Raw genomic sequence first — 24,528 nt, 5'->3', positions numbered from 1 at the left:
CTGTTTGTTTATTTATTTATGTTACCCCTCAAGGCCAGTGGCATTACACAGAGGGAATGGTAAATATACGAAAACTGAGAGAAAAATACAGTTGATTACATGAATATTAAACAGCGCCTGAATATACAATGTTAGTTAGTGCTACGCGGAACTGCTCATAATTTTCAGTGCCGGCAACTTCTGCGGGAAGGTGGTTCCAGTCGCATGAGGTTCGCGTCAGGAATGACTGCGAGCAGCATTTTCTGTTGCATGACATACTTCCTACTTTGTGATCATGATCAATGCGGCGGGATACAGAAATTGTATGGGGGATGAGGTGATCACAAAGAGCGGGATGATGGTACAGCTTGTGGAACAGGGTGATACGAAACACTTTTCTACGCGATGTCAGTTATGGGAGACAGATATTAGACTTCATAGTAGTTATACTCGCTGTGCGGTTGTAGTTAACAAGGATTAAACGCACAGAGTTATTTTGCACCAGCTCAAGATCATTAATGAAGTTGTCATGAGCAGGGTGCCATACACGTGTTGCATGCTCGAGTTTTTATCGTATTAGTGTTTGATAAAGCAGTAGTTTCAAATTGGAAGGAACGTTAAAGAAGTTGCGACGTAAGTAGCAAAGCATGCGATTAGCATTTTGAGTTATGTTCTCGGTATGAAGAGACCAGTTAAGATAATAACTAATGTGGACGCCGATGCACTTATATGATGAGGCTGATTCCAACGAAATGTTATCGATGTAGTAGTGAGGTGGGACGGAAGTTTTTATAGATACACGCATGACTTTGCATTTGTTCATATATAGCTGCATTCACCATTCTTCGCACTGAAGTCAGTGACGGTCTCGTCAAGTAGTCCCCTGCTTTGTACGTTCACCTTGTTAGCGGCTGTCTTATTTCAAACAATTCCACGTTCTACACGTTGATAGTTATACGAGCACAATTGGTTGTGATTGTCGAGGTATCGTGTTCCTGCCTTGCCGCCACCGTTGTCTTGCCATGCCGCCGGCGCGGCGGCGACGGCGGTGCCATTCACCTGCGGTTGCGGTGGCCAACAACCTCGTCGGCGGAGGGTGGGGGGGGGGGGGGGAGGGAGCCACCCATTCATGTCTTTATCCCACCATGGGACACAGCGACGCCAGCGAGGGGACCATCCCTTTCTGGCTTGACAAAGAGCGCCGACCAGCCCCCTTGAAGGAGGGGACTAAGGGCGGAACAAAGCCACTTCCCAGAACTGAGAAATGAGGGCCGCTAACCCCACTGGTGAAATGTCCGGGCAGGTGCTTTGACCTTAGTGGACATGTCGTGGCGGGATATCTCAGACGTCGACTCGTTCCCCCTGGTATCGAAATGAATATTGCTCGCGTAAACGTTGACATTCAAAGATTGAGTAATGGTATAACGTCTATACCTTTCGCCATTTATTTTTCAATAACAAAGCGCAAAAATATTTTTGTGCAAATAAAATAAAAAATCGTTGTTTCTATTTTTTCTTTTTTATCCGCTGCCCCTAAAACCACTCTCTGTGACCGACACTGACTAAAGTAATGTAAGGTTGTTAGTGTTGGTTATTTCTCTAAAAATGACGCAAACATCAGCGAATAGGTGAATATGAGAATCCATAAGAGAGCGGGGATCATTAATGTTAAATCAGGAACAGTAGCTAGGGTTCAAGAACTGAACCTTGTGGAACTCCGGAAGACACCTCTGTAAAACAGGTGTTATAACCGTTAGCAAAAACTAATTGTGAGGGATTAAGTAGACCATCAATCCATTTCAATAAGTTACAGTCAATATTCAGATGTTTTAGTTTGTGAGCCAAAAGGTTGCGACATACATCGTAGAAAGCCTTTGAAAAATCCAGAAATATACAGTCAGTTAGTGATGATAGATCTAGACTACAGTGCAATGCATGTGTAAACTATATTAACTGTGTTTCACAAGAGTAAGGTTTTCGAAAACCATGTTGCGCTGACATAAAAAAGTTGTTCAATGAAAGGAAGTTAACAAGGTTGGTGAATATTATATGTTTGAACATTTTGGGTCAAGTATTGGTAAGGGATATGGGACGATAATTAATAGGGGATGCTTTGCTGCCGGATTTGTAGACTGTAACCACCTTTCCGATCTTCCACTCAGTAGCAGCGTTGACTGGTCAATGCTGGAAAAGTTTGGTTAGTATAATGGGCGAATAAGCTGCAGTGCTTTTTAAGTAACGCAGTCATAACCCGGAGCGGAATGAACTCTGAGTCCATCAGTAAGCTTATTCACACCAGTAGGAGCAACAGTTATAGGTGGCATGAAAACATAGTTGAAGTGGTGAGTTGTAGGCATATGTATACATCAGATATGGGTGTAAAGTTGTCAGTGACTGCGCGGTTAAGAATCGTGACGCAAACGTCGGAAGGGATGGGGTCGCCTAACGGGTCAGATAACGCAAAACTATCATCGGTGGAAGGATTAATGACCCGTCAGAATTTTTGACATTGGTGGTTACATGTGAGTGGAAGTCCTTTTAGCGCTTTTGAGCGCCTGAACATACATGTTGGAAGCCGCTGAATACGAAGTCCGATCACTCACTAGTTGGCGAGAACTTTACGATGCGGTAGAGGCTTTCTTTTTGTTAGATAAACGTTTAATGTGATTATTACACCAGGGAGCTATTGAGTGGGTGGTAGCAGTGCGTTCAGGAGTGTATTGTTCTGTGAGTTGGGTGACTATAGCTGTGAACATGCTCCAGTTGGTTTGAATGCTGCGGACACCAAAGCTATGGGAAAGCATCGATAAAAAAAATAGTTCATTATTTATCGCCTGAAAATTTGCTCCGTTGTAGTCTCGTATTATTATTTTTTTCTTTTTGTTAGTGTTCGGAGTGGCTAGATTAATGTCAGAGTGCATTAGCAAGTGGTCGCTGATGCCTGGCAGGTATGTAATAGGTGAGACTATGACAGATCGATTTGTCAGGATTAAATCTAGCGTATTCGCCGCGTTGGCTGTTATAGTCCCTTGTGAGCACAAATGCACTAACGAGAATACTGAGCGCACGTCTAAAAATTCGCGACTTCGAGACGAGAACGGGGACATTAAAGGGGAGTTGGTATTCCATATGTTATCTTCGAAAAAATTAGATCGGCAAATAAAACAATACTGAAATAGATCGTGGTGCTTTGTTTTTAAGTGTTTCCATAAAAAGTATGGCAACAGATAAGGAAAGGGTTAGGTGATCGTGATCGAGGAGGTTAGACTGAATTATAGTGCAACAGCTTGAAACAGGTCTTCACATCATTCGTATATACTAGAACATTGCAGGAGACCGGACAAAGCAAAATTACACAAATTACGTTTGAATAGAGATCATGGCAGGAAAGTGGATGAAATATAGCTAAAAGAAGAATTGTGAACCGAAGCAAAGTATGTAATGAGCCAGAAATATGCCTATCAAAGAAGACACTGCACTGAGAAAATGGATAATGAGCAGTACAAGTGCAGCGTACAGGCCTTTATCAAAGAATGTATTTTTTGTTTATTTACCACGTCCTGGTAGTGTTATACCCCTGTCACACGGGCACTTTCGATGCTCATTGAACTTGATCTGCATCGAGATTTTCAAGCACGCTCGAAGCATCCGGTGCTGCACGAGCATTTTCAATGCTCGTTGAGAAGTTTCCCTCATTTGTGGTAGGTGGCGCCAAATGTTCCTCCAACAGCCATCACAAGGTGATGTTCGGCAACACTGTGCAATCGGGGGCAGCGGCAGCCAAATCCGTAGCCAGACGTGCGACGCACCTCTGTGCCTCTGCTGTTGTGCGATGGAACCCGAGGGTCCGCAACGCCTCCGCGATTTCTGCGTAGACTACGGCGTTTCTCTTCTGGCGCCGCAAATTATCTAGGCGGTCTAGCTAGCAGTCGATGAGAGCGGCTGTCTCGCGCTCGCTCCACAGTTTGCGCGTCGACGAGCAGGAGGACGCCATCTTTGTTGTTTACAGTGACGGCGAAGCTTGGAGCTTGGTGTCAAGATTAAATATGTTTGCATATAAGCAGGCACAGTGTCTGAAGATGTTCTGTCTTGCATTTTAATCAATTACAACAACAACAGTTGTAGTTTTGTTTTGTTAACTAGCGTTTTTTTTATAGCTTCATGAGAGCGAGAGTGCTTTCGATTGTGCTTGGAACCTCAAGCACTCTTGAGGGGCCGGCATCGAGCCAAGCAGGATCGAGCTCGATTGCGCTTGAAAGTGGCCGTGTGACAACCGTTGATCTGCATTGAGTTCGATGAGCATTGACTCAATGAGGATCGAAAGTACCCGTGTGACAGGGGTATTAGCTCCATAAAGCATTATCAAAATTATCACAATTTTCAGTTTTATTTGCTTAGGAGAACTTAGAGCAATAGGAACTTGGTTCAAAAATGCACTTCAAATATTGCCATAAATCATCGTACTCTTCGTCCTGGGCCACAAGAGCTGGGGCTTCATGAGATAATTATTACGGTGCATTAACGAAAATTTCAGCATGCCGTCAGCATGCAAAGATTTTATACTAGCGCTGAAAAAACCGCATTTTTTAAATTTTCACTGGCAGGCGGTAGTGACTTTCTTGACTGCGCTGCTTTCTTCCTAAGCAAATGAAAGACTTGTATGCCGACCTCTTATTTATTTATTTATTTAGCAATACTGTAAGCCTTTGACAGGCCTATACAGGCAGTGGGTTACAAAGGTATTCACAATGTACAACACTTTGTAAAATATATTAACACTAGAACTTGTTATCTGAAACAGAACATCATTCCAACCAAAATCAAACGGTAGAAAAGAACACCATCTGTCGGGCTAGTTGGTTGCGATCCATATGTATCAGCAGCGCGAACACCACACAGGAAGAAGAAGGAGAAGCGCTCTTTACCTTCTTCTCCTTCTTCTTCCTGTGTGGTGTTCGCGCTGCTGATACATATGGTAGAAAAGAGCAGGAAAAAAAAAGCTTCCGCATTGTGGCACTGAGTGAAACAAAGATTCTACCTTATTGACAAAGCTAGACACAGAATCTTCGTCAACAACATCCCCCGGCAATGAATTCCAAATCTCTACGGACGACGGAAAAAAAGAAAACTTAAAAGTATTGCACCGTGTGACGTATGGCCGGATGTGCTTATCATGATTTTTTCGTTTAGTCTGACGGTGTGGTGGCTGCAGATACTGATCTTTGTTGATACGCAGCGACCCATGGTAAAGCATGAAAAGAAACTTCATGGCGGCAACGCGACGCCTGCTCGCAAGTGTGGGAATGCCTGCTTGTGTTCTATGAGCACTGACACTTTCAAACCGGGAGTACTTCGAGTAGATAAATCGTAGTGCTTTATTTTGCACCCTTTCCAAGGAATCTGTCAGGTACTGTTGATGCGGGTTCCAGACTATATGCTACCATATTCCAGAATTGGTCGGACTAGAGTTTTGTAGCCTTTAAGTTTTACTTCAGGAGGAGCCTTGCCTAATTTTCTTCGTAAAAATCCTAGTGTTTTAAACGCTTTTGCACAGGTGTTGTTAATATGTACATCCCATTTCATTGTGCTTGTAAGTGTTACCCCTAAATACTTAACAGTGTCTGTTTGGCTGAGAACGGACCCCCCTAATGTGTAGCTAAACCTTAACAACGATTTTTATGACTTACACTTAAATACTTAGTTTTTTCTGCGTTTATTTTCATGCCCCACGTTTCGCACCAGAGAGCAATGTTATTTAATGACATTGAGTTTCCATTGTTCCTCGACTCCCCGCACGACTGTGTAAATCACACAGTCGTCAGCAAAAAGCCTGATTTTCACCCCATCGACAACACAAGAGCTAACATCATTAATATATATAAGGAATAATAAAGGTCCCAGGACGGATCCCTGCGGTACACCTGAAACTACTTCGAGGTTCTCCGATTCATTATTATTTATAAGCACATATTGGGTGCGATTTGACAGATAAGCTTCTATCCATGCTATTACTTCCGAATTAATGCCAAGGAGCTTTAGTTTGTGAATTAATTTACAGTGCACAACACGGTCATAAGCCTTAGAAAAATCAATAAAAATGCTGTCAACTTGTTCTCGGGAATTGATTGCTCTCGTGAAGTCATGCGTTATTTCTAATAATTGCGTGACTGTGGACAGCCCTTTTCGGAAACCGTGTTGGGTCGGATTCAATAAGTTGTTTTCTTCCAAGTAACTCATAATTGCTTTGTTAATAATGTGCTCCATAAGCTTGCAACAACCACTTGTAAGCGATATTGGTCTGTAGTTGTCAACTACTAATTTGTTTCCGTGTTTATGAATGGGCATTATTTTCGCGCGAAGCCAGTCAGCAGGGAGCGTGGCAGTTTTCAGTGACTCGATGAATATAGTATGCAGGAAAGGGGATATCTGCTGCGCATATCGGTTCAAAAACAGATTTGGGATACTATCTGGGCCGGATGATTTTTTCGTGTCAACCTGCAGAAGTAAGTTTAGCACGCCTTCCTCAGTTATTATTATCTCGGGCATCAGAGAATCAAAAGTTGTCTCAGCTATGCTTACCGCATTTGTTCGCGTGAAAACTGATTGGAAGTACGTGTTGAAGGAATTGGCTATTTCGTGTTCGTCCTCGACGACTATGCCAGCAATTTCTAATTTTCTGGTGTGGTCTCTTGGTTCCGCCAAATATCGCCAGAATTTCTGCGGTTGTGTTTTCAAGAAATTTGCTAATGTGTCGGTAAAAAATAACCTCCTTGCTGCCCTGATCTCCAACCTCAGTTGATTTGACAGCGCAACCACCTCTAATCTATTGCCTTTTCTTTTTCTCTTTCTACGCAATTTTCTTTTCAGGTGAATTATTGAACGTGTGCGCCGATCGGTGCCGCCGAGCCCACTGAGTCGTCCGCTGTGCTGGCTCTTTATTTTAAAGGCTTCCCACGAAGTCCCGGATGACGCAGGTGTCCCGGATGTCGCACCGAAATTGTGATCCAGCGGGGGGATATCGTCCACGTGCTTCTGCGTTGTCGGCTTTAGTGCCAGCATGATGACCGGGCGGAACATTGCAGCGTGTCCTGTTGAAGTTGGCAAAGTGTATCGGCCCGAGGGTGGTGGAAAGATGCCATCGCCGGGTGAGCCTACCGCCAGGAATACCTGAAGAACGAAGAGCACACAATTTAGCATTGTGCGCCGATCGGTGCCGCCGAGCAAAAACAATTCGAAAATATGTAGCGTAAGATATAAAACTAATGCACTGTGAAGCTTGATGCCTTATTGGTCCAGTAGAGTGGAGAGCTGGGCGAGTTAATTGGTTCACGATTGTACAAAAAAAACCAGCGCAAAAGACGTGGACACAGAACTGGGAACACAGAATACAGGAACACAGAACACAGCGTCGTCCTGTGTTCCTGTTGTGCGTCTCCTTTGTGCCCTTGTTTTTTTTTCCTCAATTGGCCATGCAGTTGTGGCAATTTAAGTGCACTTCCTGAGAATTTTGCACATAAGTAGTGTATTTTTGCATTCACCTTTTTCACACGCTGAGTTGTTTTATCTTTTGGTCACTTCAGAAGGGAGCAGTTAGTATAGAAGTAATTTACTTGGAGAATACAAGGAAATATATCTTGCGATGAATTTTCTCATATTTTAATTCTGCCTGATGGGAATGCATTACGCGCCATACGGTGTTACTCACAACCAAACGCCCAGGGCTCTAAGTTGGGCAAAGCATGTATCATATATGTGGAAGTGCGAATATGGCTGTGGTGCCCTGGGCGTCTTGCATGCACAGCAGGAAGTGATTTGTGTCTAGACAATCCAGGAGGGAATGTACAAGGACGGGAGGATAGTACAAGCGCTAAAAAAAAAACCTAGCTGTGGCTGGAAACGCATTTTTGGTTCTAGCAAGTACCAATGTTGGGGAAAAGCAACCAGTTTTGGGCGCCTTGTAAGAAGAAAGGAAGGTTCTGGGAAGAGGAGGCAGGGCAGCGTACGGTGCACGCGAGGTCGCGGGGTCACGGAGTCACGCAGCAGCACATCGGGAAATGGTTAAATTCTTCCACTCGCCACTCGCAGCGCACCGCAGAGCCGGCAGCCTTCTCTCTTGTCCGCCTACCAGGCAGGAGCTACTCTCTCCGATTCCGGCCGGGGAGACGGACAATAGTCGCGGGCGAGAGTGAAGGGGGGGGGGGGGGGGCACCACATGAATGGCATTAGAAGAATGTCACTGGCCCCTCCACCACGGCTCAGCTCGTACTATTCTGGCGCAGCCTTGGTTGCTGCGTTTCGCCGTAATCGCTTGTCAGTGAAGTGAACACAGCACCGTGCCTTCCCGTGAATAGCAGAAGCAGGGACGTCGCGGCCACATCGGCATTCGCAGGATATCGCCGCCCTGTCGCTTATTTGCTCGCTTATCCTCTGACAAGTCAAAAAGTCTTCCTGTCGTGGCACGCCATCCATGGCTTACGACACCACGTCTGTCATTCCCCTTCGTAGTTCAAGCGTTTCTCTTCTTGCTATGAAAGTATTAGCCGTTGCGGCCACCAATTCAAGCAGCGAGAAAAATTTCAGCGCCGCAGGTTTCGTAATGAAAGAGCGCCGCTCTTGTTTAGATCAAGCCATCAGCAATGAACAACTTGCATATTTAGAGTGATAAATATCTATACCTTTATGCGTTGTGTCTTGTGTATAATCCCAAACTATGACCTGGAATGCGAGGTCAAAATTTGAATGTCATTGAAATAAACTCATTTTCCTGAAATTCTCTTTTTGTGTCGTCGCCGCTTTGCAGGTCGGGCCGAGCACGAGCGTGCTCAGGGTCCTTCAGTGTCGGGCCGGGCTTCCTGTCGGTAGGTTAGGTCGCGGACCGGGCGCGAGTTCGAAATTGCGGCCCGTGCACAGCTCTATTCAGAAACCTAATCACATTTCCTTTTGTGAAAAAAGAGCTATGTGCAGAGTTTAAATGGTGCAAGTATGAAGCTACAGTGAAGTCAATTACAGACTTCTGTACAACAGCCAGAGGAATTTCAAGAGCATGCTATACGTGATGCTAGCTACCTTGGTCACACTTGATGCAGTCAAGTATTATTTCGTATATTTTTTTTTTACCCAACAGACATGAAATTTCTGAAGATGAATATGTACCAAACACATCGAAGCATCAGTTGTGATGCCTGAAAAAAGTTGTACTGCAACATATAAATGCTCAAGTCTCGATAAGCAGGAATACTGAAGGGGAATAAAAACAGTTTTCTTTTGTTCGGGCTCACGCACCTGCTACAAACATATTCTTTATACATAGCAATAAAACTTGAAATAACTGTTTAAGAAGCCTTTTGGTCAATAGTATAGCTAAGTATGACTGAAAGGAGTTCGCAAGAAATGCACAGAAGCAGGCATGCAGTGTGACAGCGCAGCGCGACAGGTGCGCTTTTTAATCTCGCGCGCGCTCTGAAGAACATGGGTTTATGGTTTATTGGGGTTTTAACGTCGCAAAACGACTCAGACTATGAGGGACGCCGTAGTGAAAGGGGTTCGGAAATTTCGACCACCTGGGGTTCTTTAACGTGCACTGACATCGCACAGTACACGGGCCTCTAGAATTTAGCCTCCATCGAAATTCGACCACCCCGACCGGGATCGAACCCGCGTCTTTCGGATCAGCGGCCGAGCGCCATAGTCACTGAGCCACCGCGGCGGGTCGAAAGACATGACGGGGACACGCCGAGGAGGCAACGGCGCAACGCTGCAGTGCACGCTGCCTCCTCGCCTCTCGGCTCCTCGCGAGCAGCCCCGTCCGCTGACGAGCGGTGGCGGGGAAAAATCTAGGGAAAACATGCCTGTCCCCAACCGGACATGACGTCACTAAATATCACGTGACCTATGACGTCACGCGTATGACGTCATATTTTTTGACCAATCAGCGTTTCCAGCCTACCTACCCGCAAACGCTTGTGTGAAAAAGCGGACCCTCGAGACCCCCCCAGAACAGCAGAAACGCGACACATTGCCGCCTTCGGCGGTTCTCAGTCAGAAGATAGCTGGGGGGTGGCTAGGTGGTGTTGGCCTAGTCCAGCTCTGTGTCACTTTCCATCTTTCTTTCGCTCCGGAAGGCACGCAGAGGGAACCAGAGCTTGGCAGAGGGGCGCTGCAAGCGCGAGTGGAAAGCACCGTCTCCCGCGACCCCCCAAAATTGACCGGGCAGACCTGTCCCCCATTGAGAAGTTCCGCGTAAAGCCTTTTCTCTTGAAGAAAGACCAGTTCCGCACATGCTTTGCACGTGTTGGACTGCCTGGAAATCTGTTTGCGCTGACGCTTGCTTTTTCCTGTGTGCTAGAACGCTGACGAGATTAAGAGGATTAGGAAAATGTACAAGGGCGATAGAAAATAATGTAAACAGCATGTTGCCTACGCACTGCGAAATTGGAATTCATTTCTGTAGCGTACTTGTGTTCGAATTAGGCGCCGCGCTGTTCGCATTTCTTTCTATCGCGACAGTACCCTCTCTGGTGTAGGTTCCAAGAAAGAGTGGTCAGCGATTTTTTTTTTCTGCGCCGACTTGAAAAAAAAAAGAGAACTGACAGTGCATCAGGCCCACTTCGTGGAGCAGATTGTTGACGAAACCGCCGTTACCGTTGCAGTGAAATGTGTGTCGCAAGTAAATAGCAAGTTCATCTAAGGCGTGGAATTCGAGCTTAATATCTTTTTTTTATGGCAGGGACATTTTCGCAAAATACTTAATTTCGTTGGGTAGCTGAGCAGTTCGATGTACGCAACTTTTTTGGCCAAATAGTTGGAATTTCTTTACGTTTTTCGCTGAATAATAACGAGTATGTGTTTATTTGGATATAAAATAAAGATAGGCGAGGCTGAAAAGAAAAACGAAAACACGCGCGAAATGCGCTTACCAGCTGCTCGCTTACGGCTAACAGAAAAAATGCTCTAGTTTGGTCAATCACTACGCAGTGGTTGGTACATTTAATTTAATGCCGACTGCAGCGCATGTGCATTCCCAAAACAATTTATTTGCAGAGCCATGTCTTATATTCAAATGCTCGCTCATATGTGCAAGATAATATCTTTACTACTTTTACTTTGAGACATTTTTTACATCTAGCAAAATAACTTGGAAATTGAGCCGGGCGTCACACAAAGGAACAATGAGGCGATCACTGACCTTGCCTCACACGCGTCTGCCTAACGCAGCTGTTGATGTCAGCCTCCAAAATATTTGTTTGCGTTACCTGACCGGCGGAGGGCTTTACAGGAAAAAAAAATAGTTTCGTTAGCGTGAGCTCTACGACTAAACACTGCATGCTTAGTGATATACAATGAAAATTCGTCAGAAATAATATACACGCGCAACATACCAAACCAATTTAGCAAGAGAAAACCGCCTACTTCAGTTTGCGCACAGAAGTTATCCAGGCTTGCCGTCTCTCGTTCTCAATCATTTCACAGACAACAATTCCGTGGAAAACCATTTTTGAATGGGAAAAAGTGTATGAACGCATTTTTTTTTATACACTGGAAGATTTCACTATACCAACCTCCCGTGACATGCTTGCATGGTTTTGTGGTTTTTTGTCTTGCTATTAATGTTTTTGTTATCGCTCGATGCGAGCGATGGAAAAGTTCTGCAAGATTTTGCTACACATCGAAAAAATCCCCACTACCTCCAAAATTTCCTCAGCAGTAGATTACAAATTTCGAATATTGATTTTTTTTTCCAGGAATGTGGGACATATGTCCAGGAAATCTATAGAGTTACACGGGCTGCTCTTGGCCGTTGATGTTGTGAGAACTATTGTGGCAGCAAACGACACAACAATACGTTTCTCCACTCTGTCAACGTCGCGGCATTCCAGTCATGGCTCACAACGAGCGGCAACCCCTCTTTTGTGCACCCACGAGCAGGACAGCACGTGCTCACAATGAAAGAAAGAGTGTCAGCAGCGCGAGCAGCACGGGTACCAGTCGAGGCGTTGCTGACTCCATGCGCTCCGCCGGCGACGTGCCCCCACAGAATTTCGGAAATGACCAGCAGGCATGAAAAAAGTGCAATATAATCGCTGTTTTACATTCGTTACAAGTTCGGATAGTGAAGCTGGCTGACTGGCTCCAGCATTGTAGTGAATTAAAACGAGGACGCAGCTATTATATCGCAGTTTTTCATGCCTCACTCATTGACGTCCCACTCATAGTGAAGTTATTGAAATTTAAACAGCAAGACAAAAATTGATAATAAATTATTTAGCAGTTGTAGGAACAGCACGTGGTACTCCATGTATAATAATGCCTCACGCATCATTACAAAGAAGAAAACACGCACCCAAAAGTTAGGTGTCCATACTCCTTTAAGAGCCCTTACAGTTTGAAGAACAGGTGTCTAATTGACTCACATAATGAAATCAGCCGCATACCTAACATACGCATTCATAACATGCTCGGCTGGAATTGCGAAAAACGCATCGTTACTACACAAAGACAATGGTAGTGCTATATACTGGATGTCTTCAGGATGAACACTGCTTTGCTGAATACGTACATGTATTCCGCTCAGAGAAGCATGGGTGTAAGTAAACAAAAAGACTAAGCATTTCTTGCTGAGTATGCTACAGGACTTTTGTGTTAGGTATTTCCTCAGGGCATTCATTTAATTAGGGACAGCAAAGGAATTTTGACGTGATGTATCGCATTGTGATGATAAACTTCAGGAAGGGTTTAGCGATGTGAAATGCAATAAATTACTTTACAAAATGTAATGCACTTTCTAGTTTTCTTTCCATTGATCCAGAAAAGGGTTTTAGATGGCGGGAATTCACCAATATCAATATAAAAATTTTAAACCGCTCTATGCAACGTGATACAAATCCATACAGAAAAACTTGTAAGCGAAACATCGTGAAAAACTACATAAGCACGCTCAGAAAAACGACATCGTACCCAGAACGCACACGCATGCATGTAAAAAAAACTGCCCTAACCCGCTGAACCACACAGTTGTATAAAAAACCGTAGTCTGAAACTACAGATGCCCGCTCCAAGAACGCCCCCCAAAACCACTGCCTATTACTCAGCGGATTCCTTCTCTTTACACAAAGAAACAAAGCAACTCCTAGGACTCCTACCAGTGATGGCACATTGAAAACACCGCAGACTATGTAAATCCGCTCCCAGTTTGCACTCATGAATTTAGTTCCAAAATAGACTCTGTTCCAGTGGACCCTCATGTGCATGCGCAAGCATGCATGATCTCCATGGAAAGAGATGAAATTCTATCTTCGATATATAAACACAGCAGTAGGTCGAGCCACCCATAATTAGCGAAGCTTGTTTTCGCTTTCGGAGCGAATATCTTGGAGCTCTCCTAGCTGACTGCAAACTTAACGAGAGAGCGACGTCCACCTCTCCCCCTTCCCTGTTACCCAGATGACGTCACTCGTGCTCGCCAAACTGCAGCGCATGGAGCCTATACTTAACTTCGACACCACAGCCATCGTTCGGCTATTAAAACCCCATTCGAAACACCATGTGAGAAAAAAAATGCTATGTAAATTATTTACTGGTCACATGCTAATAGCCAGCCCATTTTGTTCCGTCTACAGCAAGGCAAGCGAACAGCCCATGTGAACAAAACAAAATATTTTGCCTGGCTACTTTCAGTTTTTGTGCAGAACTAGGCTGATTCCTGTGTCTGGGTGAAGGGTCTACCTAAGTACATATTTTTTAACTGGCTGCAAGTGAATACTTCTCTGCAATGTAGAAAAAGAAGGCGATGTGCGTGTTCGCGTTTCATTCCGGCTGGATTGTACAGTCGATCCTACTTGTAATGAACCTGACGCTCACGCTCATTCTGCTTGCTTCTTAGTATGATGACACCCCATATTTCCGCAAAAAATACTAAATCATAGAAAGATAGCTTTTGTCTCTTGAATTGAAGTCCATTGTGCACGCAACCAGATCATATCACGGCGCTTACCGAGCTCTCCAGCGCCGTCATGAGCTGCTTCGATGAGACCCTTGCTTACGACGAATAAGCGCTAGTCCGCATTGTTCGCGTATGTGGTCTGGGCTTTTGTGGAGAGCGAATACACAAGTTTTGGCGAATGCAAATGGTCATAAGTGAAGTTTTGGAAACTGCAACCCTTAGCGGAGAATTGCTGATATCGCAGGACGAATAGAACGAGCGGGAAGCGCCGGTGTCACCAGGCATGCCGAGCATTGCTTTAGGGAGCCGTCAACAGTCGACCACTGGCGCCGCTCGTGGATAACAAATGAGATCATTTTCATTGATGTGATCAATCGTCGAACATGCTTCGGGATAAAGCAGTTCAGCACCGAGTATTTGTGGTATGGAAGAAAGCGGATCTACCACGACCGGGAAGCGCCAGTTCTCAGGCTATCAAGTGTTTCATCGCAATCATCCGGTCTTCTTGCAGTGATCATGCTGTGTAAACAAGCATAGTTACAATCCGCGCATCAGAAAGAGAATATTTAACATAGCTTGCGTTTTATGCCATACAAACGATAACAGGTATGCAGACAACGGTGGTACTGCAGTGCAGTCGACATTTGTGTATTCCCGCTGAAATTTCACGCGCATGCTATAAATGCTGAATGACGAGTCATTAACTTGAAGCACTAAATTAGCGACAACGCAAGCAGTGTGCTAAAAAAAGAGGAGAAGAAACAAGTCAGCAGCAGATGTCGAAATCAAGAGGGCCGAAGCAGTTGCATGCGGGATGCGGCTCTGAGGCAAGATAACAGCCACCGCCAATGACAGGCGCGGTCTCTGTTCGCATTTCATAAGCATTTGAAACCGTCGAATGTCGGCCGGACGCCGAAGAGCCTCGGAGTGCTCAACTTTCCGCTAAGATATCTTTTTCTCATTTTCCGCAAAGCTCTTTCGACTCGAATGGCGATCGGTTCGACGGGATTTCAAGCAGCCGTGTAGCACGCATTGGGCATGGCAAGGAAAATACTAGCGATAACGTCAAGGGGAACGATTAGAGTATTACAGAACAAACTGGTGTCATCCATATCTTAGCACTAACAAAATGCGGAAAAATGAGCTTAGGGTGGCCAAGTAACTAGCCGAACAAAGGTCGGCGTTCAGAGTGGCAGAGTGGACTCCAAGGGCAGCGAGTCACACTCAAAGCTTATGGAATGTTTAATGAGCAGATGTGACAGAAATCAAGGGTAGCCTGACCCTTCCCGACTCAATTCATCAACAGCTAATCGGCGGTCGATGGGAGGGTTCTTTCTCTTGTAAAATTTATCACGGATGACGATGATGACGATCCCCGTCTTCAACTTTGGAGTGAAAAGCGACCCTCACATCAGGCAATTCCGTTTTTATAGCCGTTGCAGCCTTCTGCTTCTCCTTAAGGAACTACAACATGTTGTTGTGTGCTGCAATGGAGTACAGCGCGCACAAATCCCCCCCCCCCCCCTAAAAAAAAATCCGACCCAATCTGTGCAATTATGCAAACAAAACAGCGATCTAATTTTTCCAATGAAGTTTGCTAACTGCTGTTCCCTGGTAGAAGGCATTTGCTGCTGAGTTTTGTGTGTTCATGACGACGAGCACTAGGTGAAGCTGAAAAGTGTTTTGTTTCATTCTAGGCAAGAGAAATCGAAGAAACATCACGAGATGCATCTGGTCACCACACCAGGGAAAAGTTTGGCGCCCTTGGTCACTCTAGTCAGGTCGTAATCACGTCGATTTAACCAGACACTGAAGATACCTCAGAACACCGTCGTTTTTTGAAAAATTCAGGCTAAGATAACGCTCTAACACAATGACTGCCTGTGTTTTCACAAGAACATTCACTTAAGCTTCAACAAGTAATTAGAATTTTAAGAGGTCTTTTAGGAAATTAACGGTGATAATTCCACCACACTATACGGCCGCCTGGCCGAATAACTTGCATACAGAAACAGCTGTGGTGTACCGCTAATCATTTCTTAATATAAATTGTGAAACCGCACCTTCACAACATCATTTATGTGTGCAAAAAAACTCATGAAACCTATTTGTCCAAAACAGAAATTGCCGTTTGACTAGCTACATATTTTATAGAGAAGGCGCGCCGTTACCTTTGATAACCAGCTGAAACGTTCCCGTAATCCACCGTGTCCTAAAGCAACAAACATGTGAAATGACGTGATTATGTGCAAAAACGGGCAGCTAGTATAGGCATTCAAGAAGAGAAGACCGCTCACGCATGGGGTGCCGAATCTGCGGAACAAGCAGATGCTAAATCTGCGAGCGAATGCAAACGTCAAGCTGCGCATCGTATCAATCTTCAGGAAAGGCGATTGGGACCTTTGTGATTTCTCTGCCGTGATGTATGGTCGAATTCACTGCGCAGTGTCCAGCACAAGGAGCAGAGAGCTAGCGATTTTCGAAATTTGCTTTAATCACTTCGAATATAACAGGTCTCAATCAAGCCTCTCTTTGGTTTATGTAGATAGGACGAAATATTTATTCGGTTCAGTTTACATAATACGTCCTACAGAGTGATCCGAAAACACGACGCAGCAGGGGTATCGTTAGTTATATTTATGTTGATAAAGATACACGCGATATAAAGCCCCACCTCGATGGACACTTCCAAGGCGTACACGCGAAGGGCCTGCGCGCCCAAAGGCCTGCTGGCTGTTCCCCCCCCCTGAGCTACGTCACGCGAAAGAGGCCCACATAGAAGTTCCGTGCAGCACGTCTCGAAGCTACGAGCGGCGCACTCGTGTTGAAAATGAGGCCTGGAAGGTACACAATGGTTAACCCCACCTGTACCGAGAAGTCAGAGTGGGGGATGAAGGAAACAACAATGCGATCGGTTCTGGAAACACGTGACACTCCTTTCACTGCCTTGGGGAAAGTCGCGGCATGTCGCGACATGCTTCCGAACGCACATTTTTTTCTAGACGTTGACTGTGCCTACACCTCGTGCTGCGCGTGCGGTTGTGTCTGAGACGATGTTCTAGTGCCATCGCTGGAGTAGAATGTGGACTGCGCTTCTGCCAGGATATGTCTAACAAGTGCTGCGTGCCCAATTGCCGGACTAATTACAAATCTTGTCCCAAAAACCACGTTTTCAAGTTTCCCCGGGATGAAGAAGAACAGAACACCTAGATTAGGGCAATACCACGAGAGAACTTCGTTGTATCACCGCACTCCAGGGTAAGATGCTCGAAACTTTTTCAAAGAATAGTTAATTTTGCAAAATATGATAAGCTTAAGCGCATGCATTGTAAAAAAAAAGTGTATTTAAACTAAGCAGCTGGTTAGCACTGCAGGTAGCGAATGCAGACTTTCAAGAAAACTCTTTCCAAGTTACAGCTGATACTTAAACAAAAATTTAACTTCCTTCTATGTTTGCGAGCTTCACTTCATTGAGGCTGACATCGTGCGAGGGGCCTCCGACATCGACGAGGTTACAGGCATTACAGGGCGCACCACCACTGCACCACTTTCGCATCTGCGCCTTCCCCCAGGCGCAATCCCATCAAAGTTTCCGGGATGCCCGTCTTATACTTCTAAGCCAAGCACCTCAAGGAATCGTATTCATCTAAAATATGATCTTGGAGCAAATACATGTATCTCGTATAAGAATACACATACGCAGTTGTACCTCGCCGCGGTGGCTCAGTGGCTACGGCGCTCGGCTGCTGACCCGAAAGACGCGGGTTCGATCCCGGCCGCGGCGGCTGAATTTCTTGAAGGCGAAATTCTAGAGGCCCGTGTGTTGTGCGATGTCAGTGCACGTTAAAGAACCCCAGGTGGTCTAAATTTCCGGAGCCCTTCACTACGGCGTCTCTTATAGCCTCAGTCGCTTTGGGACGTTAAACCCCAATAAACCAATAAACCAAACATACGCAGTTGTGAAGCTAATCGAGAGTGTTTAATTCTTCATTATCGCTGTGCTTCATAAAACTACGTGAAAAAAGGACAAGTTAGCAAATTCGTTTCAAGTAATGCATAAAGAAAAACATCTACTCAGAAAGACGAGAAAGCGCAATGCGATAGAAGTGCTGACATCAGTGCTTAAGGCGGGGGTACCACGGCGGCCATCTTGGACAAGACGTTAGTTCAACCACCAGGGCGGCTCCACTTGTCCGTGGAAGCGAAAAAGCGTTCCTCCGAGACGGTCTGATCCTCCTCTCTGCGTTACCTTGACCTCCTCTCGCTCGCATGGTGGCAGAAGGAGGCGGTTAGTCACGGAGGGGGGATAGACGCCCCGACAATGACGACCGACCGCGCTCGAACGTGTTTGGCACACTCGTACTGCTTCTTTCGCCCCCACGCACCCCTTTACCGGCCCTGCCATGGTGCCTGGCGATTCTTTTTTTAGGAGGTACTATTTCGTATGTGACCTTTTGCGGGGCTAGTTGATGTGACATTGTGTTCAGTTGGAGTCAGCGCCCGTCCTGTCCGTCTTTCTGTGTGTTTTGTGTAGAATTTAGCGCTGTGTTTACTTTCCTGAACACAAAGTCTCTATATCTTTGACATTTACAGAAATTATATTTTGTTTCCATTTTTTCCAGAGTTGTACACGTTGTTTTGTAGTTATTCTTTTCTCACGACCCTGAAAAATATTTTGATGACTAGCAGCGGCAGCCACGGCAAACAATATTACAAAATAAAGCTTCGTAGGTTCCACTGGCATCCATAACAAAGGGCCACAAGACATCTATGGGCTATGGCCTTCGTAAAACTATGGATGATGTCGAAATGAATGCAGCGGAATAGTAGATGACCTCTTGGTTTCAAAGGGCGGTTGCCATGTGTGTTGTCACAGCCTTTTCTGCCGTCAAAGGCGCGTGGCGCGTAGCTTGTGTGCTATTGATTCCCGTTCGCCATGCAAACGTTTATTTCGCAATTCCAGGAAAAACACCTGGAGGGAAACATCAACCCGAGATTTCGAAGCATGGCGAGTGTTTTTATTGTTTACTCACACACTGCCAGTGCTATGTAGAATTCTAAGAGAAAGCTGATATGGTAACAGTAAATAAGAGAAAAGTGGCAGAATAAGGCGTATCAGAAAGGTACAAACATATTGCGTTCAAGTCGTTGGGTCAGTACCTGCGGAGAGGAAAAGAAAGCAATATCACAGTGTGTTAGCCCCCTTCATCTCCCACCCGTTCCCGATAATAGCTTGGGAGAGGTAGTCTGTGACGTTGAGATGCGTTTCAAGTAATGCTGAATTTTTTTTTCCGCCCGCGCATCCATGCATGATAACAAAAATCCCGAAAGCGCTTACGGCCGCAGCCGGCAACATTCTTTTCGTTCACTTTTTATTGTCAAATAAACTACTACCACCACCAAGGTTCGAAAAACGAAAAGGAAACACTGCCTGTGAAACTTCGACTGGAGACTGCGGGACATAGCTGGCAAGAGCTAATAAGTACTCATTACAATCGCGTCGAGTTTCTCTCTACTGTGGCCTTAGCATAGCATTTCCATCCATTCATTGGAACTGCATTTTGTTGCCACACGAGGCAACGTTCCTGCTTTTCTGATATCGTTAGTGATCAGCACAAAATTCTGATAATTCCAACAGTTCTGATTCCCTGCTGTCTTGTGAACACGGATGTGAGCGTGCGGCAGCATCTGTCTAGAAAATAAGCGATCGAATGTGGATATTGCACTACCCCCCAACCCCCTCCCATCTTTTTGTACTGGCACTGTTTGTGTATTAAATTTGTATATTAAAAGGCTCATTTTTCTCCATTCCGGGGAATGCGGGAAGTCAGAGCTATACGCACCGTGGTAGTCCTCTAGCTGATGTCCGCAAAATCAGTGGACTTTTGCTTTCACGTCACTTTTCAACTGAAATCGCTTCTGCTGCTCTGTTTCGTGTTTGCTCTAGCATAAGAAAACATTTTGTGTTCACGCTGAGGTCTGGGGCAAATCGATCCTTGCACATTAAGTGAATTTCGGTAATAGGTAGCGGAAATTCGCAGATCTGGCCTCCCAGTGGTCTGCATTGTCCAGGAGCCGATGCGAAATATATGGCGGCGTTTCAGGATAGCGCTTCTCAACCGATGAGCCATAGCGCGAGGCAGGGGTGCAAGATCGTGTCTTCGCCCTAGGATAATCATCTCTGGCCGCCTCCTCTCTCGCTACTCACAGCGTTCCCTGTGCTCCTTCTAACACGGAGCGCCCGGCAGCTCTCTCGCTGAAAAAAAAAAAAATTATTTTAGAATAGCTGTGGAAACTGCGCAACGGAACCGGTTGTCAGAGCGTCAGCCAACACAGGGTCTTCGTCCCGTGGATACATGAGCCGGACAGAAGTTGAGTTGAGTCCGCATTTTGAGGGAATGTGAAAAAAAAAAATCGAGGAAGAGAGTAGAGGAGTCTCGGTTTTCCTTCTCAAAAGTTGCTCTTTCGAATACTCAGCTCGACCTGCGCTCTGATCGCATTTCTTTTGATCGTGATAGTACGTTCAAAAAGCGCTTGAGTAAGAGGCCTCAAGGGTCCAACTGCAGTCCAACTGCAAATTTTGCAGTAACACTTATTTCGTCTATCGTGTTCAAAAAACTGCGCGAAAAAATACCCTGGAAGCGAGAAATAAATACGCCAACTGGCAGTATGGTTTTATTTTTTTACTTTTTCGCGAAGTGTTGCAGTCACCTGATGCGCTAACCCCTGCGCCTTGGCAGCGACACGCGGTACGCCGGAGTCTCTAACGTCATGTGCGAGCCATCTTGGGCCGGCACAGCAGCATACTCGACATTCGTAGCGGCAACTATTTTTCTGAAGAAACATGCCTGTTCCAAAAGAAACAACAGTGGAGCGAAGGCATAAGTCTAAACAGATCATATCAACATTTTGAAAAAATAACATAATCTACCAACCACGCGCACAGATGTCGAACCTGCTTCTTCAGCCACACCTGACTGTATAGTTGTTATAAAGGTTATTCACGTGACAAAAGCGTGATAAGCCACTTGCCCAGAAAATTTGATAATGGCATCCACTCCAGAGGCACACGAGGGGCATAGTTTGTCAGTACCCTCCAGTTGATGCCTTCTGAAGAAATGAGCACTGTTAGGGCACCCCTGTTGGCACCCTCATTTTTTGTACGATGTGCACGATGATCGGCTACCGGGATACAGGGTCGCCACAAACGAGCCTCCTAGAGCCCTCAAATCCTCAATAGTCCTGGAAGCCAGGCTAGTCGAGGAAGACTGCATACTACATGTCTACTAGAAACGCAAAGCTCAACTTAGCAACTAATTTCTCATGATGAGAGCTGTGCCCGCTTCAGCACTCCTGCGTAACACAAAAACTGCAACAACTAAAACTCTTTATTATGAGAAATAAATAACCATCCAAAAATATAAAAACCGGAAAAGAGAAACAGACAATAAAGTGGCTGGACTACCAATTGTTTATTCGCAAGTCTGGGGCTCAAATATATACAGGGCACTCAGTCACACGATCCGCGCACAACTGCTATCACATCAACCCTCCTTCGTGGAATCACAGTTTGCAACGACTTCAGCATCTTCAATCTGACCGTCGATCTCCAAGTTCCGGTTTCCTGCTTATTGTACAAAAGTATCTTTGCAGAAGCAGCGTCAGAAAATCATGGCAAAATACAGTGATATACAATAAATCGCCAAAAAGAACAACAAACAAGAAACAACAAAAGCGACAGAACGCTTTCAGCGCATAACAATAAATCCATAACACGCAGAAAGGACTTCTTTATTAGAAGTCATTTGCTATCAAGGCCTGGTGATTATGAAAAAAACATATAACGAATGCGGGTTACTTATTTCGAAGAGCAGCAGAACAATCACTACAACATGCGGCTCCTTTGCAATGAGAAAAGCCCCAAAGAACCTCGCGCGCTGTCTTATTCGCGACTCCTGCCAAGAACCTTGATGCTGTCAAGCGCCGGCTCACATTTCCACTCTGCGCAGTGAAGAGGTAAATTAGATCCAGTTCCCTTTTCTAGCGATTTTGAGTGCTCTCATGCTGCGAATTTCATACACCACACCAACTGCACAATCCGCAAAGCATTCACCATGCCTCTTTTCGCACTGGTGCTTTTTCTACGCCCATTACGTGTGCACAAACCGCTGAGCTGTCTCGTGGCCGAGAAAGGTTGCCAAGCCGGCACGAAGGTACGGAAGTAGTCTGCATGAAAAATAAGCGGAGGCGTTCTACTCCAAGACTATTCTGTGGCGGAGCGACAGCGTGTCGTCAGCAATGTACCATGTATTGAAGGAGACTGATCTTTGTCACTGCGCAGTGGCAAGTGGGCTGGTCATTGTTCGGGCTCTGGTACGAAGTGGCGAAGGAAAGCAGTCGGGGCGACGGTCAGTTAAGAAAGCTTTTTATGCGCTGATTATGGGGTAAACCACTCCTGCCGTCACGAGCGCAAAGCCAGTTTCTTTTCATTTCCTGCCTAGCCTCTGCTGCCTTGCTACAGAAGGTCGGCTGCGAACCCCTAAATTGTACTATTGTACTTTCTCGATAGCTCCCTAGGAGTACTCTCGAAGTTACATGGCGACATTTCAAAGGTTTTTCATCAGCGGAAACATGGCTCTGTTCGTTTAGCAATTACATTTGCTATGAAATATTCTCCAAGTATTTGCGAAAACAAACTAATTTTCACAATGTGCTGCAGCACCGATCGTCACTACCTGCAACACCCATCGTCACTATCATGATTTTCAAATAGCACCTATTTTGCCATGTCACAGCGCAATGGAAGTGCCATTCGTTCATGGGGAGTGCACTTCGTGAAAGTATCACTAAAGTTGCCCGTGTGACAGGGGTATAAATCCCAGCACGCACGTGCACAAACACGGAAAATGGCACGGTTTCAAAAACAGCTTTGACTTGTGTGATCATACACGGTAAACCATTTTTGAAAAGTCACTAAATTGCATTTGAAGACTATCAAAATGTAGCAATTACTACTCAAACATGATGCCACTTCATTTTCAGAAATTAGGGTTTAAAACCGTTAATTATCGTCACGTATATACAAGTACGCTGGACGAAGTTCCTACGGTAAACTCATATTTCTGGATTTCCTGCAGCGCACACACACCCCCCACCCCGGCGGCGCAACATGTAGGCTCTCAGCCGTCATTTCTCTTCACTGCTGCCGAAAAAAAAAATCGACTACACGCCTTTCCGGGTGGACGGTCGCTTTTAGATAATGGGACTCTGACAGCTAGGGGGATAGGGGAAATGAACAATAACGCCCCTGCACACTGCTTTGTTTTCTTTCTCCACATGGACTCAACAAACGCACTCGCGCAAGGCTCGCAAGGCCTCGCGTATTTGTGTGTGTGTAGCTATTTTCGTCTTGTTATATGTCCGCAGCTGCATCCATGAGCAGGCATACCGGGCAGTGTACATTCCCCCCACGCCCGCAGTTGTTGACCGAGCAAGCGTCGTTCCTGGAAAGAAACGCGCAACGCACCGCTTCACCACGACGGTGAGAGCAAGGGTTCGGTGCCGCGCTAAAGATTTTTATTACAAACACCACTGCAATGCCTACTCCCGTAATATCTTAGAATTTCATGAAATATTCAGGAAAATAGATGTCTGTGTAAATGATGGCAGATTTTTTTCACGTTTCATGATCATGCACACAGAAGCAACCACACATCGTCCCGTAACCTGTCTTGTGTGTGTGTGTTTCGCGCAACTGCCATGTCTGAAGAAGCAACCGCTGTGGCAAATGCTATTTCAAGGCCGGAATGCGAAGACAATGCAAGCATGCTGCTGCTGTATGCTTTTTTGTAAACAAGCATGAGGAACCGTCCTGAGCAAGAGGCTGAAGCGTTCGTCAGATCTGGTGAAATGTAGAGTTCCGGCCCCTTCCAGTTAGGTTTTTTTTTATAACCACGCTAATGAAAATCTGGCCGTAAATGTTTATCAGGTAGACAAGCACCATTTTTAAAATATTTATAGTCTTTCTTCTAATTTATGAATACGGATCGACACTAACGTCATTTTATGTTCCCCGCTTTGTAAACCAGGTCAAAAAACAATTTGCCATGTAAAACCTGCTTCCCGCATAACCTTGCTGAATTATCCTGAAGTCCTTGATGGTGTTGGTGAGAGGGCTTCGAAATCTGCTGAAAAATAGCTCTTAGACGAAATGTTTTCACCAATGTCATCCACAGACCAGGCAGCCAAAGGACTTCATACCGGTTTCCAAGAAATTTCACCGGAAGCTCTCGGCCCCTCGTGTTCACGGAACTATCCTGAGTAGTAGTAGTAAGTGGCTTTTATTGTAAATGAAAAGGAAGGTAAAAGGATTCTTGCCAGCACCGGCATCTGCTATCATGTCTAGAAGCACCTGAGCTGGGGCTGGGGGAAGGAAATGGAAAGCGAGATGAGAGTGAGGGGGAAAACAAAGGGTACAGAGAGAGGGGAAGAGGAGGGAATACCTTCCCACCTGCTTGTATTTCCATTACGCGAGGCGATACAGCCAGTGGGGAGGACCGTGAAAGGTTTCAGCAGCCTCGCGTTGCCGGCGACCTGACACTTGAGGCGCG

This window comes from Amblyomma mixtum, chromosome 3 (assembly GCF_055824585.1).
Source record: "Amblyomma mixtum isolate Tamu chromosome 3, ASM5582458v1, whole genome shotgun sequence".
In the NCBI taxonomy this organism is placed as follows: domain Eukaryota; kingdom Metazoa; phylum Arthropoda; class Arachnida; order Ixodida; family Ixodidae; genus Amblyomma; species Amblyomma mixtum.
The sequence above is the reverse complement of the archived record's forward strand: the minus strand, read 5'-3'. Positions refer to the sequence as shown.